The sequence below is a fragment of the Marmota flaviventris genome, chromosome 4 (genome assembly GCF_047511675.1).
Source record: "Marmota flaviventris isolate mMarFla1 chromosome 4, mMarFla1.hap1, whole genome shotgun sequence".
NCBI classification, from domain to species: Eukaryota; Metazoa; Chordata; class Mammalia; order Rodentia; family Sciuridae; genus Marmota; species Marmota flaviventris.
In genome coordinates this window covers 35,840,338-35,855,377 of record NC_092501.1, presented here as the reverse complement: position 1 = coordinate 35,855,377, position 15,040 = coordinate 35,840,338, and the positions used below count along the sequence as shown (strand labels likewise).

The 15,040-nt window shown below is 37.4% G+C and overlaps 1 long non-coding RNA gene across 1 annotated transcript; it reads right to left on the bottom strand.

Annotated features, from left to right (window-relative positions):
• Positions 1-1,090: 1,090 nt before the first annotated feature.
• Positions 1,091-13,710, bottom strand: LOC114096398 (uncharacterized). The gene is made up of 3 exons (XR_003583425.3): positions 13,502-13,710; positions 7,655-7,717; positions 1,091-1,392 (listed from the first exon to the last, which is right to left on the bottom strand). It is a non-coding gene; the product is annotated as an uncharacterized lncRNA (long non-coding RNA).
• Positions 13,711-15,040: the final 1,330 nt, after the last annotated feature.

The window sequence follows — 15,040 nt, the reverse complement described above, 5'->3', positions numbered from 1 at the left end:
AAAGATGCTCATCACCAACCTTCCTTGCTGATAAAATATTTTTTTTAAAAAGAGATTGATATATATATATATATCTGTGCTATGGACTCATCCCTCTCAGAAATAGATTAATCTTTTTCCAATCTTCCATAGGAACAAGAGCTCCTAGAGGTATTAATGTCTGCTCAGTGTTGTTCTGCATCACTGTGAAATATTTCCTCCTCCCCAGTGAGATACTGAAATGGTAATGAAGACAGTTGGTGAATAATAAACCCAGGGATAAACAGGGGCAAAATTAGTTAGAAGCAAAAAAAAAATTGTATAACTGAGAGGGATTTGGGGAGAGAAAGGGGATGACTCATACTCAAAATTATGCAGCAGGCAGAGTTAAGTATATAAGAAATTCTAATATTGGGATATGCAGTTTAAGTATGGCAGAATTTCAGAACTGATCTGCGCCACTAGGCAGACAATAAATTAAGCTCTGATTATACACAGTCATCCTCCCGACTTACATTTCCAGGACCGACACAAAAAAGCCAAAAGCAGAACAAGGATTCAAGTCCCAGGCTTGACTGCTCTGCTCCTCCCCCAGAGCCTACTCCTACTGATCTTGGGAAGCTACAGTGGGTTTCAGAGCAGGAGCTGAGAAGGATGGTAAGGTCCATGTACAGGCTGGAGATCAAAGGTCCAGAGGGAGGACATGGCTGATGCAGTTGGACAAAGGGCAAGTTCATAGGTGGGAGGACTTCATGCTGTGCCTTGGAGGTCTGATGCAGCTGACAGTAAAGTCCTTTCTACATTGTGAATATATGAGCAGAGCTCCCCAAGCTCTTCATCCTGCTACTAGTCAAATGGGTCTTAGACATTGTCAGTGAAGGGTCTCTCTTAGAAAAGCTGTCCTTGCCATTGCAAACTACACTAGCTCTCCCTAACTCATTTCAGGAGCCCCCGTGGTTACTTGAAACCACAAGACAGTCCAAACCTTACATATACTATGATTTTTGCCTTTGTCTATTTACCTCTTATAAAGTTTAATTTTAAAATTAGAGAGAATAACAAAAAGTTGAACAACCACTGAAAGACATTTTAATAAAAAAAAAAAAGTTACTTAAAACTTATGGATCATTTATTTCTAGAATTTTCCATTTAATGTTCTTGGACCAAGCCTAACCACAGAAACTGAAATGGAAAGAAAAGCACCGTGAACTGGGTCCTGACAGGAATTGTAGGTCAGGTCTGCAGTAGGAGGGCCTCTGTGGCTTCTGCTCTCAGGTTCTTTCCTCTTTGGGTGAGAATACCGTTTGCAGCAGGGATGACTTACAGATTGCAGGCTGGTCTTGTGGCCATTTTATAGTTTCCTTGAACATGACAGGCTGTTCTTTTCCTTGGTTTTCATTCTTTTTATGGCTTCTGATGTGTTTTCAGGAAGAAAAGAGGATTAAAAGTGATTTTACACAGACATATGCTCTGGTATATATAAGAACCCCAAAAGGCACGTGTGATAAAGGTTTGTACCCCAGATTGGTGCTACTGGAGGTTTGTGGAAGCTTTAAGAGGAATGGCCTCGTAAGAGGTCTTTAGGTCACTGGCCATGCCCTCAAAGAGGATAATGGGACCCAGCCCCTTCCTTTTCCTCTCCCCGTTTGGCTGCCAGTCATCAGGTGAAGAGTTTGGCTCTGTCAGGCACAAAGCCGTGGACAGAAACCTCAAAAGCTCCAAATCAACATAAACCTTTTCTATTTAAAAGTTGTTCAGCTCAGGTATTTGTTACAGTGCCAGAAAGTTTACTAACACAACATATTTAACCAGAAAGTTATAGTTTAATTTACTATTTAGCATATTTTGATTGTAATTAAGTGAATGTACAGAGGAAGTTTGATGGTTTAGAGCGTGAAGTATCAAATAAGTTTAAATCCTGCCTCTATCACTATGAACTCCTGGATCATTGACTTAATAATTCTTATTTTTCAGTTCCCCTTATGAAAAATAAAGGTAATAGGATATCATTGATCAATTTATTTTCGGGCCATTCCATTAAATGAACATATGCCCTGGAGAATTTCTCTCTCTCTCTCTCTCTCTCTCTCTAACTCTAACTCTATCTCTATCTCTATCTCTATCTCTCTTTCCCATCCTTGATTTCTTTCAAAGACTTTTAACATTTTTATGTATAAAGTCTTTATTCTATAACATACATTAATTAGATGGCCATTTAGTATGCATAGTTGAATATGGGAAACAATGTTTACTTTATGAGCAATTTAAAGAATTTGAAGAGCAGTTCAAACTGGTAACAATTTTCATTTTATATACTAACACTAAAACCTAACCTCTATGTAAGGTAGGGGTCCATAAAAAAATGCATTTAAATGGAGTAACACCCATCATCACTAAGCACTATGTCCAGTATCCAAATATTATTTTCTCCACCCATCTCCCAGATCTCATTCATGGACTAACTCCTCTAACAAGTTCTTCTCTATCAATAGTAGTTGTAAGTCTGAGATCAAATGAATCAACAGAATTATAGAATATGTTTCCTTTTCTACAATCATTTCGGGCACTACTAAGTTTGAATAAGGTTTGAGTGTGTCCCCCAAGGGTTCATGTTTTGGTGGATTAGTCTTTAGTGTAGTGATGTTTTAGAGGTAGTGTGGGCATTTTTTGGAGGTGGGTCCTATTAGGATGTCCTTATGTCATTGAAGTCAGTACTCTTAGGAGTTAAACTAGTTCTCATGGGACCCCCTGGTTAGTTCTCAAAAGAAGGTTGTTATAAAAGAACCAAGACTGACCCCTCTCCCTGTCTTTGACATCCAGTCTCAAGATGTGATCTCTTCTTGCCACTCATGCTTTCACCATTGTGACACATCTGCCATTAGATCCTCACCAGAGCTGAGCTGATGCCTGCATCATATGCCCTTAAGTCTCCAGAAGGGTGAGCTAAATAAACCTCTTTTCTTCAAAAGTTAGCCTGCCTCAGGTATTTTGTCACAGTATCAAAATACAAACTAAGGCACCTAATGACATCCTTGCTGGAGCCATCTCTTAAACAACTAAGGAAATTAGCTAAAGACACTTTCCATTAACACTTCACTAGTCATATTTTCTTTTAGTTGAACTTTCATATTTTATCTTTAAAAGATGTCTCAAAAATAATTAGGACAGATATCTAAACTCATGTCATCTTAGACATTATGCATGTTCAAAGTTTCTGTCTAGCAATTTGAAACAATGTCAAGACAATTCAGTTTCTTGATTTCTTTCATTTAGCAATCACTTAAATAATTGAAACAAATTATCTAAGTCATATCCTTCCTTATTTATTCATAATTATCCAATCAATTGAAGTACTTTCCTGTACTTTTCAACCATAATATAATAAGTACTTTAATCAGATAAGTTTAAAGTTTAATCAACTAAGACTTCTATGTCTATGGAAATGTTTTAATAATCTAAATTAAAATCACCTATGATAATTCACTCACTCCTTTCAATGGTTTTAGGTAGTTCCAGGAGCTGAGGTTAACCTTTCATGGCTTGGTGTTGTATTAAGCCAAAATCATTTTTTTAAACACAACATAAATTGCATTTTAACATCTCTATAGATTTCCATATTGACAAGAAGAAAGTACAGCAAATTCACTAAGTAAATTTAAACAAAATTGCCTTGTGTTATTAACCATTTCATCTCCATATTTTAAGGATATGAATTTGCTTGCTTAAGAATCATCTGACAGACATTCTAGTGCTTCTATTTTGAAGGGCAGGTGGGCTCCATGTCATTAGAGTCTATACTGAACCAGCCAAGGTAAACAAACTATTTGCACTTTGGAAATGATCCACGCTATTGTTGAAATTCAATTAGTGTGTGCACATGCATGTCTGTTACAGAAAAGCAAAAGAATATAACTGGGTAGACAGGTAATTACAAGTAGGTAAATTCTGGACTACTGGGTTATCAGAGGCAAAAATCTACTAAGCCAGAAAAACCTCAGATGATCTTTCAGTTCACAGTAATATCAAATACTATGAATACCAAATACTGTGAACTGAGGCTTTTTTCCAATTATACATTCTATTAACATTTGAAAAAATGGCTTTTTGTTTTGTTTTGTTGTTTGTTTGGTTTGGTTTGGTACCAGGGATTAAACCCAGGAGCTCTTCCCCAGCCCTGAAAAATGTATAATAATACTTTCACTCAACCCTATTAAAAATGTATTTACCTCTAAAAGTTTAAAATATAGAAAAGTATAAAAAGGATATAATAATAAATATCCTACGATGTCAATATTCAGAGATGATATACACACATAAATATGTGTATATACATTCATGTACAAGGACATAGGCAAATGAATGTTTTTGAATTAGAACTTTACTACTATGTATGCAGTAGCTTATCTGTAGTTCTTCACTCAAAATGATACCTTTCTTTTTCTTTTGTTTTCTTTTATATTGTTATAACAATATAACAAATATATTGTTAACTATATTTCCAAAACATATTTATTGATAGCTATAAAATATTCCTATTAGATGAGAAACTCCGTGAGCATAGGGACTAAATCTAAAGGGTTCGGGTAACAGTAACAAACATACCATAATTTGTTTAACCTTTTCTCTCTTGTTTGATGTTCAGGTAATTTCCAAGGTACCACTGCCATAAATGTTGCCCTGTTATTAGATGAATAAACTTTCCCAGACTCTCCTTTTCTCCAATAGCTGTTTATTTGTTATCTCTCTTCTACCCTCAAAGAAAATTCTATTTTTCTAATAATTCTTTGAGCTTTCATGATACAGAGTAAGAAGGGAAGAGGTGAGGTTGAAGCTGAAGAATAAGAGCTATATTGGCTAGGATTGAAGGAGGAAATTTCTGAGATTTTTGGAGGATAAGATGCAATAATAGTGGTGTTACAGAATAAAATAGGATTAAAAAAAAAAAAAACTATTGCCATGGTGTGTGTAACCTCGTCACTGAGTTTTTAAAATGCAAGTACAGAAACTGAAGTAGATTCAGGGTTTTTGGCTTTTTTTGTTGTTGTTGTTTGTTTGTTTTGCCTGCCAATATGTGCTGGGAGCCATTAGCCAAGTAGGTATGACAATTTCCTTGCCAGCGTACCCCATGTTGCAGTGACATTGAATGTAGGTGACCTTGTTCAAGGACCAAGGCGGATTAGGGCGTTCCCGGTTTAGGTTCCAGGTTTAAGGTTTAAGATTATTCCTGCTGGGAATAGGGCATATCCTGCTGCCTGAGTTCCCCTTCAGTTCTCATGGGATTCAGACAATATATTTGGGAGATAGAAGCCCAGTGGAGGTGGATTTGGGCAGAGAACGTGGATTTCCCCAGAACGTGATTGTAGACGGCTGGTGTGAGTTCGGGAATAAAGAGTTGCTGTTTGAATCTACAAGCTGTGTGGTGGCTCGTGATTGTGTGCCCAGCCAGACTGCGGCATTTGTGCCCAGCCAGACTGCAGCAAATATGCATACCTGAGTATTAGGTAGCTTAACTTTTGAAATAAAGAAAACCCAAATCACAAAGACTTAACACCACTAAAATTGATTTTTCACTCCTGTCTCTGCAATGGTGTGTACACTGAATAGACATCATGTGATAATTGGGATACTCAGATCCTTCTATGTGGTGGACTTCCCACAGGGGTCTTTCCACGTTCTACCCAGAGATGAGGAAGCAGAAGAGTATGGAAGAGTCTATGGGAGTTGCAATGGGCCTCTGGAGGTGGCAAACATCACTTTTGCTCCATTCCAGTGCTAAGAACTCGGTCACATGTTCCTCATGTGAAATTTTAAAATGCAGTTTGTTGTGGCACTGACAGCCAACTTCTGCTATCATTCCCTATTCCGTAAGGTCTTAGCACAACTGTTATAAGGTGTCAGTGTGTTCCCCTGGCCAAATGAAGGACACAGGGCCCAGGTAAGGCTATTGACATAGCCTTCCTAGGTATTTGAATTTTTAGTAAAGTGAAAGAAGGATGGAAGTGAATTGGAGTTGATTTACCCTGATGGTCATGCCCTGTCAATCTCTTCATTTTTCCCCATAACCTGAATACCCATTTATATAAGAGCTAGACATTCAGCTTTTCCTCCATACCCATGATATGCCCACATTCTTCAATAAAGTCCTTTTTTCCCCCTAACTTGGCCACAACTATCTTTTGTTACTTATGACCAAAGGACCCTAGCTAACATAGGACGTGAAGTATTTTGAAATTATGTTTGGTTGTTATCATCATTCATCAGTGTTTCTCTGCACACAATATCCCTTTTGGGTAGTGGCTTTATAAGTTTTACACAAATAAAGTTGAGATAAATTGATTTGTCCACAAACCTTTACTCTTCTTGATTATTTTCTTAGGTCAAATGCCTAGATCAAGCACATTTTATTGTACTGCAATATTAATAATGTACTTAGGCCATTTAATATCAACATAAGATCTTTTCATATGATAAACATTCCATTTCAGCTTTAGAAAATAGTTATTTTGAGCCAGGCTCAGTGACAAAAGCCTCTGATTCCAGCTACTCAGAAGGTGGAAGCAAGGGAATCACAAGTTCAAGGCCAGCCTGAGTGATGAAGTAAAATCCAGCTTCAAAATAAAATTTTAAGAAAGGCTTGGAGTTATAGCTCAGTGGTAGAGAGCACTTGTCTGGCATGTGCCAGGCCCTGGGTTCAATCCCTAGTACTGAAATTTTAAAAAAGGGAAAAAGAAAAGAATGTTTTCACTATTCTGAGTAATTCAAACACTAGAACACACCATCTAACTGTTAATGCTAAAGTTAGATGAATGAAGCTAATCATGAATGAACAAACCCCTGTAGAAATTGCAGATGCAGTATAAGCTTTCCTAGAGAGGGATGTCCTTAGCTGAAGGAGAAAGACAAGACTGTGTCATTCATTAGTGCAACTGTCTGCTGCTTATTTCACTTGAGGTGCAGTTGGCTCAGATTCAGTGGAGCCCACTCCTCCCAACTAACACCCCTCCCATCCTCATCTCTCTCCCTCTACACCGTGTGGTCTCTGAGCCTTCCACAAACCACCAGGGCATATTAAGTTTTGCCCACATAAATTAGTCATGTCTTTATGAAATTGCACATGAGGTCTTGCTGTCACAAGGAGACACCTTCTTTTAGAAGGATTTGCTTGTCTTCTTGGCTTAGGAAAGGAAATAAGAAATTTCAGGATACAGACATTCGTGCTTTTTACTGAGAGAAAAAGCTTTTCTCAGCCTAGCATATTTAGGGTAATTCTTATACAATATTATGTTCAACTATGAAATTGGAATAGCTGTCATCTTTCACCATTTATTTCAGGTGTGACCAACATAGCCCAGGGTTTCTTACTGTCCTATTTGTTGTACTACTTGAGAAATACATTCTTTATTAAAATATTACCAGTTGCTAAGTATTATTTCAACCAAAATATAATACATAGTTAATCCCCCATATCTGCATATGCCACATCTGTAGATACAAACAACTGATATTGCATCAGTACTGAACATGTGCAGATTCTTTCCACAGATCATTATTCTCTAACCACTACAAAATGACACTGTGAAGCATTTACATTGCATTAGGTATTATAACTGATCTAGACAAGATTTACACAAATTATAGGCAAACAATGACATTTTATATAAAAAGACTTGAGCACCTGTAGATTTTTTGGTATCCTTTGGGGTTCCTGGAATCAATCCCTTCTGGATATAATAGATAACTGTATAAAGAAGCACAAACATAAAATTAACCAAAGGAAAAAAAACATTAGCCAAGTAATACCAAAGTACAAGCAAACAACCTTAACAAAAATAGGGTGGAGGGGAACCAAGATGGTGGGCTATAGGGAGTCTGTGTTCCTTGTCACTCTGTGACCTGGGATTCAAGCAGTGGGAATAATGTTTCTCTGTGAGTTATTAAAAGATCTCCAACAGCTGCTCCACGCAAGAATCCCAGCCGCCTTATACTCACAGGTCCTCCAGCCTCAGCATCTAAGCAGAACCCCAGGTCACTTGCCCATGAAGGACCCCCGGCCACCTTGCCCAAGCAGGATCCACAGCATCAGCGCCCACACAGGACCCCAGGCTGCTGCTTCCATCTACTAGCCTGGGGCTCCCCTGGTTGCCTCCATGTTGGGAAGCTGCAACTGTTGCCTTAGTCCTCTTCAGGACAGAAATTGAACCTGGAGACAAAGGACAGAGTCCTGAGACAGCCGCCCTCACAACACCCTGACACCCCATCTCTGAAAGCAGCCACCTCCATCTTGGGACACCTTTGTTACCATCTTGGGTTATCCTCACTACTGGCATCGCCATCTTTAGTTGGGGTAACTCCGAGCTTGGGACACCAGCTGAGGCCTAGAAGCAATATCAAGGTACCTATAGTCCCTCAATTCCCCCCTCTCCCCGACAGCCACTAACTGGGCACAGTGCTTGCAGCTACGTGGGCAGTCTACAGCTCACAAAGCCTTGACCTGATCTGCCTGATATAAAACAGCTCTGTGCAACAGGTGAGCAGGCCCCAGAACACAGCCTACAAGACCTCTGGACAGAGTGGTTCCTGATTGGGAAGTAGAAATGAATGGGGTGAGTGAGATAGTTTAGAGACTAAATTAGAGACCAGGAATTGTGAGGCCTATGGGAGATATAAAGAGATAAAACCCACATCACAGGAGTGGGCCCCAAAGGAGATTCTTGGGGTGTAGTCTTCCAACAGGGACCGGAAAGTGCTATACCCTACCTCCAGGAGTTCCACTCCCAAGACCAACCCTCCCACCCTAATAACCTTCACCATCCTGAGGTTAGAGATGCCAGCAAACAACAGACAACCCCACCTACTGAATGAGAATGGAAGCAGGAAAAATACTGAACCAACAAAAACAATCCTTTAATTTTCCACTGAGATTTTTTCTTTTCTTTTCTTTCTCTTTTCCTGCCCTCTCATCCCCAACATTTGTGAAACGAAACACTTTTTCATGCATTAGGCTATAGAGGCCTGGGATGTTTGAATAGTATATTATAGTTGTGTTGTATCTTCTTTTATCTTCTATTTTTACATTTTTTCTTTTTCATAATTTTTATGTTTGTTTGTTGTACTCTTAGAAGATGGAAAGATCTGCCTTGTTCTTGGATAGGCAGAATTAATATTGTCAAAATGACCATACTACCAAAAACACTATTCACATTTAATGCAATTCCAATCCAAATCCCAGTGACATTCCTTATAGAAATTGAAAAAGCAGTGAGATGAATAGAGAGCCTACATTTTGGGAGCAAATATTTTCCCCTCACACATCATATAGAGCACTAATCTCTAGGGTATATAAAGAACTCAAAAAGCTAAGCACTGAAAAAACAAATAACCCAATCAACAAATGGGCCAAGGACCTGAACAGTCACTTCTCAGAAGATGATATACAATCAATCAACAAATATATGAAAAAATGTCCAACATCTCTAGCAAATTAGAGAAATGTAATTCAAAACTACTCTAAGATTTCATCTCACTCCAGTCAGAATGGCAGCTATTATGCATACAAACAACAAAAAGTGTTGGCGAGGATGTGGGAGAATAGGCACACTCATACCTTGCTGGTGGGACTGCAAAATGGTGCAGTCAATATGGAAACCAGTATGGAGATTTCTTGGAAAACTTGGAATGGAATCACCATTTGACCCAGCTATTCCTCTCCTCAATCTATAACCAAAGCATATACTATAGGGACACAGCCCACAGCAATGTTTTTAAGTCCTTAGGGTATAGACCAAGGAGAGGGATAGCTGGGTCAAATTGTGGTTCCATTCCCAATTTTCCAAGAAATCTCCATACTGCTTTCCATATATGCTGCTACAAACAGCATTTAAAGGACTTAAAAACATTGTTTGTTAAGTTTATAAATGTTTATAGCAGCACAATTCACAATGGCTAAACTGTGGAATCAACCTAGATGTCCTTCAATAGAAGAATGCAAAAAGAAAATGTGGCATATATACAACATGGAATATTACTCAGCAATAAAAGAGAATAAAATCATGACATTTTCAAGTAAATGGAAATAATACTAAGTGAAGATAAAGAAGATAATACTAAGTGAAGTTAGCCAATCCCAAAAAAACCAAATGCCGAAGGTTTTCTTTGATTATACGGAGAATGATGCAAAGTGGGATAGAGAGAATGAGACTAATAGACAAACTCTAGATAGGACAGAGTGGTTAGAGGGGAAGGGAGGGGGCATGGGCTTATTAATGATGGTGGAATGTAAGGATCATTATTATCCAAAGTACAGGTATGAAGACACAAATTAGTGTGAATATATTTTGTGTATAACCAGAGATATGAAAAATTGTGCTCTATATGTGTAATAAGAATTGTAATGCATTCTGCTGTCATAATAAATAAATAAATATGAAAGTGCTTTTAAAATACCACCTCCCAAAAAGGCATGGTAGAACCATTTTATGAGAAAATTTATAAACAAATAATATTTATTTATATAAATTATTTTGCTAAGCCCCTGAGATAAAGGGATATTTCTAAATAAGTGTTACAAATAACGTAATTCCCCACATCCAATTAAGCAAACAAAGAAAAGCTACTGACAAAACTCACTTATGATGTGAATTTGGTGTTAACATACCTTATATACAAACAGAGATATGATAAATGGTGGTATAAAGGTGTATTAAGAATTGTATGCAAAAAAAAATGAGAGCTCATGCATAATGGCATAATGTGGTGTGAACATACTTTATATACAGAGTTACAAAAAATTATGCTGTGAATGGATAAGTATAAGTGTAATGCTCTCCACTATTATCATCTATATAATAAATAAATAAATAACTGGCTTATGAATATTGACCTCCCCCAAAAAATATCCTAGAGAAAACATTAGGAAATAGAATTAAATGACATGCTCAAAGAATATTAGATTGTCAAATATTGTCATTCTAGACTTCAAGTATAATTTTATAATAGTAAGTGAATTAACATACTCTCTTAGCTGCCCCGAACAACATTTTATTCATTCGAAATCTATTCTTGATTTAAAGAAAACAAATTGTGATATAGGTTTGGATGGGTACTGCCTAAATATTATTTAAAAATACATTTTGCAAATCTAAGGCCACAATTATATTTAGTGAAGAAATAATGGAAGTCTTTCCATTAAAGTCAGAAATAAGATAAGGATGTCTTGCATCATCACAATTATTACATATTGTTCTGAACATCCAAATGAATGCAATTAATTAAGAAAATGAAAGGAGAAATACAAAATGGAGGATTCAAAATTATTGTTCCAGCTAGTATAATTTTATATAATTTATACTTTTCTGTGAATGTCAGGGGGAAAACACTGAACATTTCTGAAATTATTAAGAATCAGTGTCAAGTGCTGTGGTGTACACCTATAATCCTAGTGGTTCCGGACCTGGTCACCGAGGTCTGAGTGAATGTACATCTGCTGGACATAAAGCCTAAGGCTTAAGATTTTTGAACTTAGCATGCAGAGGGAATGTATGTCATTAGCCTGTCAGGATTAAGTGTGTTTTGCAGTGCTTAGAATTAATCTAGAATTGTTTGCTGTGAATTGATTATGTCTATTGCAGCGCCCAGCATTAAGGATTGCAATTTTCTTGATTAAGAACCTATAGAGTGAAATTGTATTGAGTACTTTGAGTGAAAAAATCATTGAAAGGGGCAGAAATGCATGGACGTTCTTTATTTCTCCCCTCGACTGCATACGGTGCAATTTTGCCCCCTTGCGACGCCCTGTCTCTAAATAAAATACAATATAGGGCTGGGGATATGGCTCAGTGGTCAAGTGCCCCTGAGTTTAATTCTTAGACCAAAAAAAAAAAAAAAAAAAAGAATCGGTAAGGATCAGTAAGGTAGCTAGTTTCAAAATAGGTACATAAGAATGCCATTGTTCTTTTCACATAGCGGTGATAAGCATTTAGACCAACACATTAGCAATGGCAATACCATGTTAGAAAAAAACTAAAAAGAAAATACCATGTTAGAAAAAAACTAGAAAGAAATATACAGCATTATGAATTATAAGATTCTACCAAGAAAGATGAAATAATGATTGAATAAGTAAAAGACATAGCTTATTTCTGGACAGGAATATTTGGTGTTGTAAAGATGTAGATCTCTTGAAAAATTTACTATAAATTTTTTGTAATCCTACTAAAAATCTCAACAGGGCTAGTTTAGAATTTTTTTTTAAATTATTTAAAAACTCATCCATGAAGATACTAACAATAAATATGAAAGGGAGGGAAACACGAACACATTTCCCTTACTGGATAATAACGCCTTGTACTTAGCAATAATTATAACAATCGTAACAACATAGATGGCAACACAAGGAAAAAACAAACAGCAGAGAATTCCACAAGCAGACTCAAGTACTAGCAGAATTTATTGTATAATGAATGCAGCATTTCCAATCACAGGAAAACAATAATGATTCACTAAAATCTTTGGGGCAACCTTGTTACGGGAAAAAATTAAATTTCACAAATTAAGTTCCAATCAGATTAAAATTTGTTGTAAATATAATAAATGAAACAAAAGAATTAGTAAACACTTTTAATAGCAATTGTGTTGAACAAGATTTTCTGAAATTGACACCATAGCCAGAAACCAGAGAGGAAATATACGTGGAATTTAGATATTTCTGGACAACAAAAATAAAATACCACAATTACAGAAGTGTGAAAGATACAGGGGGAAAAAAACATTTAGTAACACACATGATGGATTAAAAAAAAATTTCTACTATACAAAGAGCTCTTCCAAACTCATTGCAAAAAGAAAAATGATTCTTAGTCAATCCACAGAAGAAATTAAAATGGAGAAAATAGAGGTTCTGTTTCATTATTTTCTAAAATGCAAACAGAAACAATAAAAGAAATAATTTAAAACCATCAAGCTGACATCATGAATGAAGACATAGAAATTAGCCAAGGGGAAGAAAATAGGTATTATCAAAAACTGATGATGAGTATCAATGAATACAACCATTCGAGGAGGCACTTTTCTCAGTCACATCACAATTACAATAAATGTTGTGATTTTTATAATCAGTTATAAATAAGTACTATTTGATCCAACAATTGCATCTCTAGAAATTTTGTACAAAGAGATAATTACAAAATAGGGAAAACATATGCTTAAATACGCCTACGGTTGTCTTTTTAAAACCTAAATTAGAAGCACACTACCAAATATCCATCATTAGATGGTATAATAGCACCGTAAAAATATAGATATAGCTTTTTATCTATCAATACAGAATCACAAGGAGAGGTTGAGAAGCCAGAATACAGAAGGTCATTTTCCAAACTGCCCCCAACGCAGGACCAGGAAAGATGACAAACAGCCTCTCTTTGAGGTCATTTTTTTTTTAATTCTTACTGGAATTTAATACTGGACTCTCAGAATGGCCTAGGTACACAGAAGGACTGATAGAATAAAATAAAGAAAGGTAACCCACCGCAGCACCAGCAATCACCATGTGCATCCACAGGAGTCGGTCCAAGAGCGAGACTATGAGCAGCCACATTTCTGGTGGCACTGAGGAATATCTTGAAATGAAGATTATAAATGAAGATACTCTCCATATAATCCAGTATGCGACCTTTACTTAGCTTTCTTATAAGAGGGATGCTGCGCGTGACTGCGCAGAACACTGTCCGGCGCCATCTTTTCTGCACTGCGCTACGGCAGCCCGCAGGCTGTCTGTCCATTAGGTAATAGCCAGCAATGCGCAGTGTACGCAACTACCAGCAATGCGCAGTGACCGCACAAAGCAATGCGCAGTGACCGCACAAATCAATGCGCAGTGAATGCAGGCAAAGTCACGTGTGTTATAAATAAACAAAAGTTCACATAAAAGCAGCTTTTTCTTTCACTGTTCTGGGCAAGTTAACGCTTAAGGATACCCCTTGCGAAAGGGAGAACTTCTTCTCCCCTTTCTTTTATTATTATTTTAGGGTCTTCTTTAAACTACTTCCAAAGCAGACAAGAAAGCAAAGGGTAGTAGTTAACGCGTAGAAAAGAGTTTGAATCCATCCCATTTATTGATTCTTAATATTACTTCTTACGCTTTAGGGGTCTTGTTATAGAAGTCAGATCCTAAGCCCGCATGGGGGAGATATGGACCTACTTTTTCTTTTAGTAGGCGCAAGGTCTCTGTTCTAATGCCCATGTCTTTGATCCACCTGTTAGTGTAGACGAGAGACATCTCAGAGTTCAAGCAAAGGTTTATTGAGAGAATATCTGCGAGGTTGCCCTTCTGCCAGGTGCAGCATCCTGCTGGAAAAAAATCTTCATGATATACTCATGTTCGATGGAGTTATTGTAGGCAGAGAGGAGGCAAGGCACCGAGACAACCGGAAACAGTTTTATTTGGCTGCAGCTAGGTTCAGAGGACACAGCTTTTGCGTAATCAATCAATCCTGCAAACCCCAAGTTCGGGTAGTTTCAGAACTTTATACCCAGCATGTAAGAGGAGGGGTTCAGAAGTTTACAGCCTAGGGCTGGGGATGAGGCTCAAGCGGTAGCGCACTCACCTGGCATGCGTGCGGCCCGGGTTCGATCCTCAGCACCACATACAAACAAAGATGTTGTGTCCGCCGAAAAAACTAAAAAAATAAATATTTAAATTCTCCCTCTCTCTTTAAAAAAAAAAAAGAAGAAGTTTACAGCCTACAAAAGTTCACGTAAAAGCAGCTTTTTCTGGGCTGTTTTTTCTGCCCACTGTTCTGGGCAAGTTAACGCCTTCCCAAGGGTAAGGACCCCTTCCTTGGGAAGGGGTCCTTCCCCTTTGGAAATACCCCTTGGGAAAGGGAGAACTTAACTTCTTCTCCCCTTTCTTTCCTCCTGCTGCCGGCTGTTAGCATAGAGCCCAATTGGTAACTTCTTGCTAGCAAATTGCCGTAAACCATAAACATGCCATTCCAAAGAATATCTGCCCATTGAAAAAGATTAAAATTTCCTCAGATACAACATTTAATGTATCTTGATTTTAAAA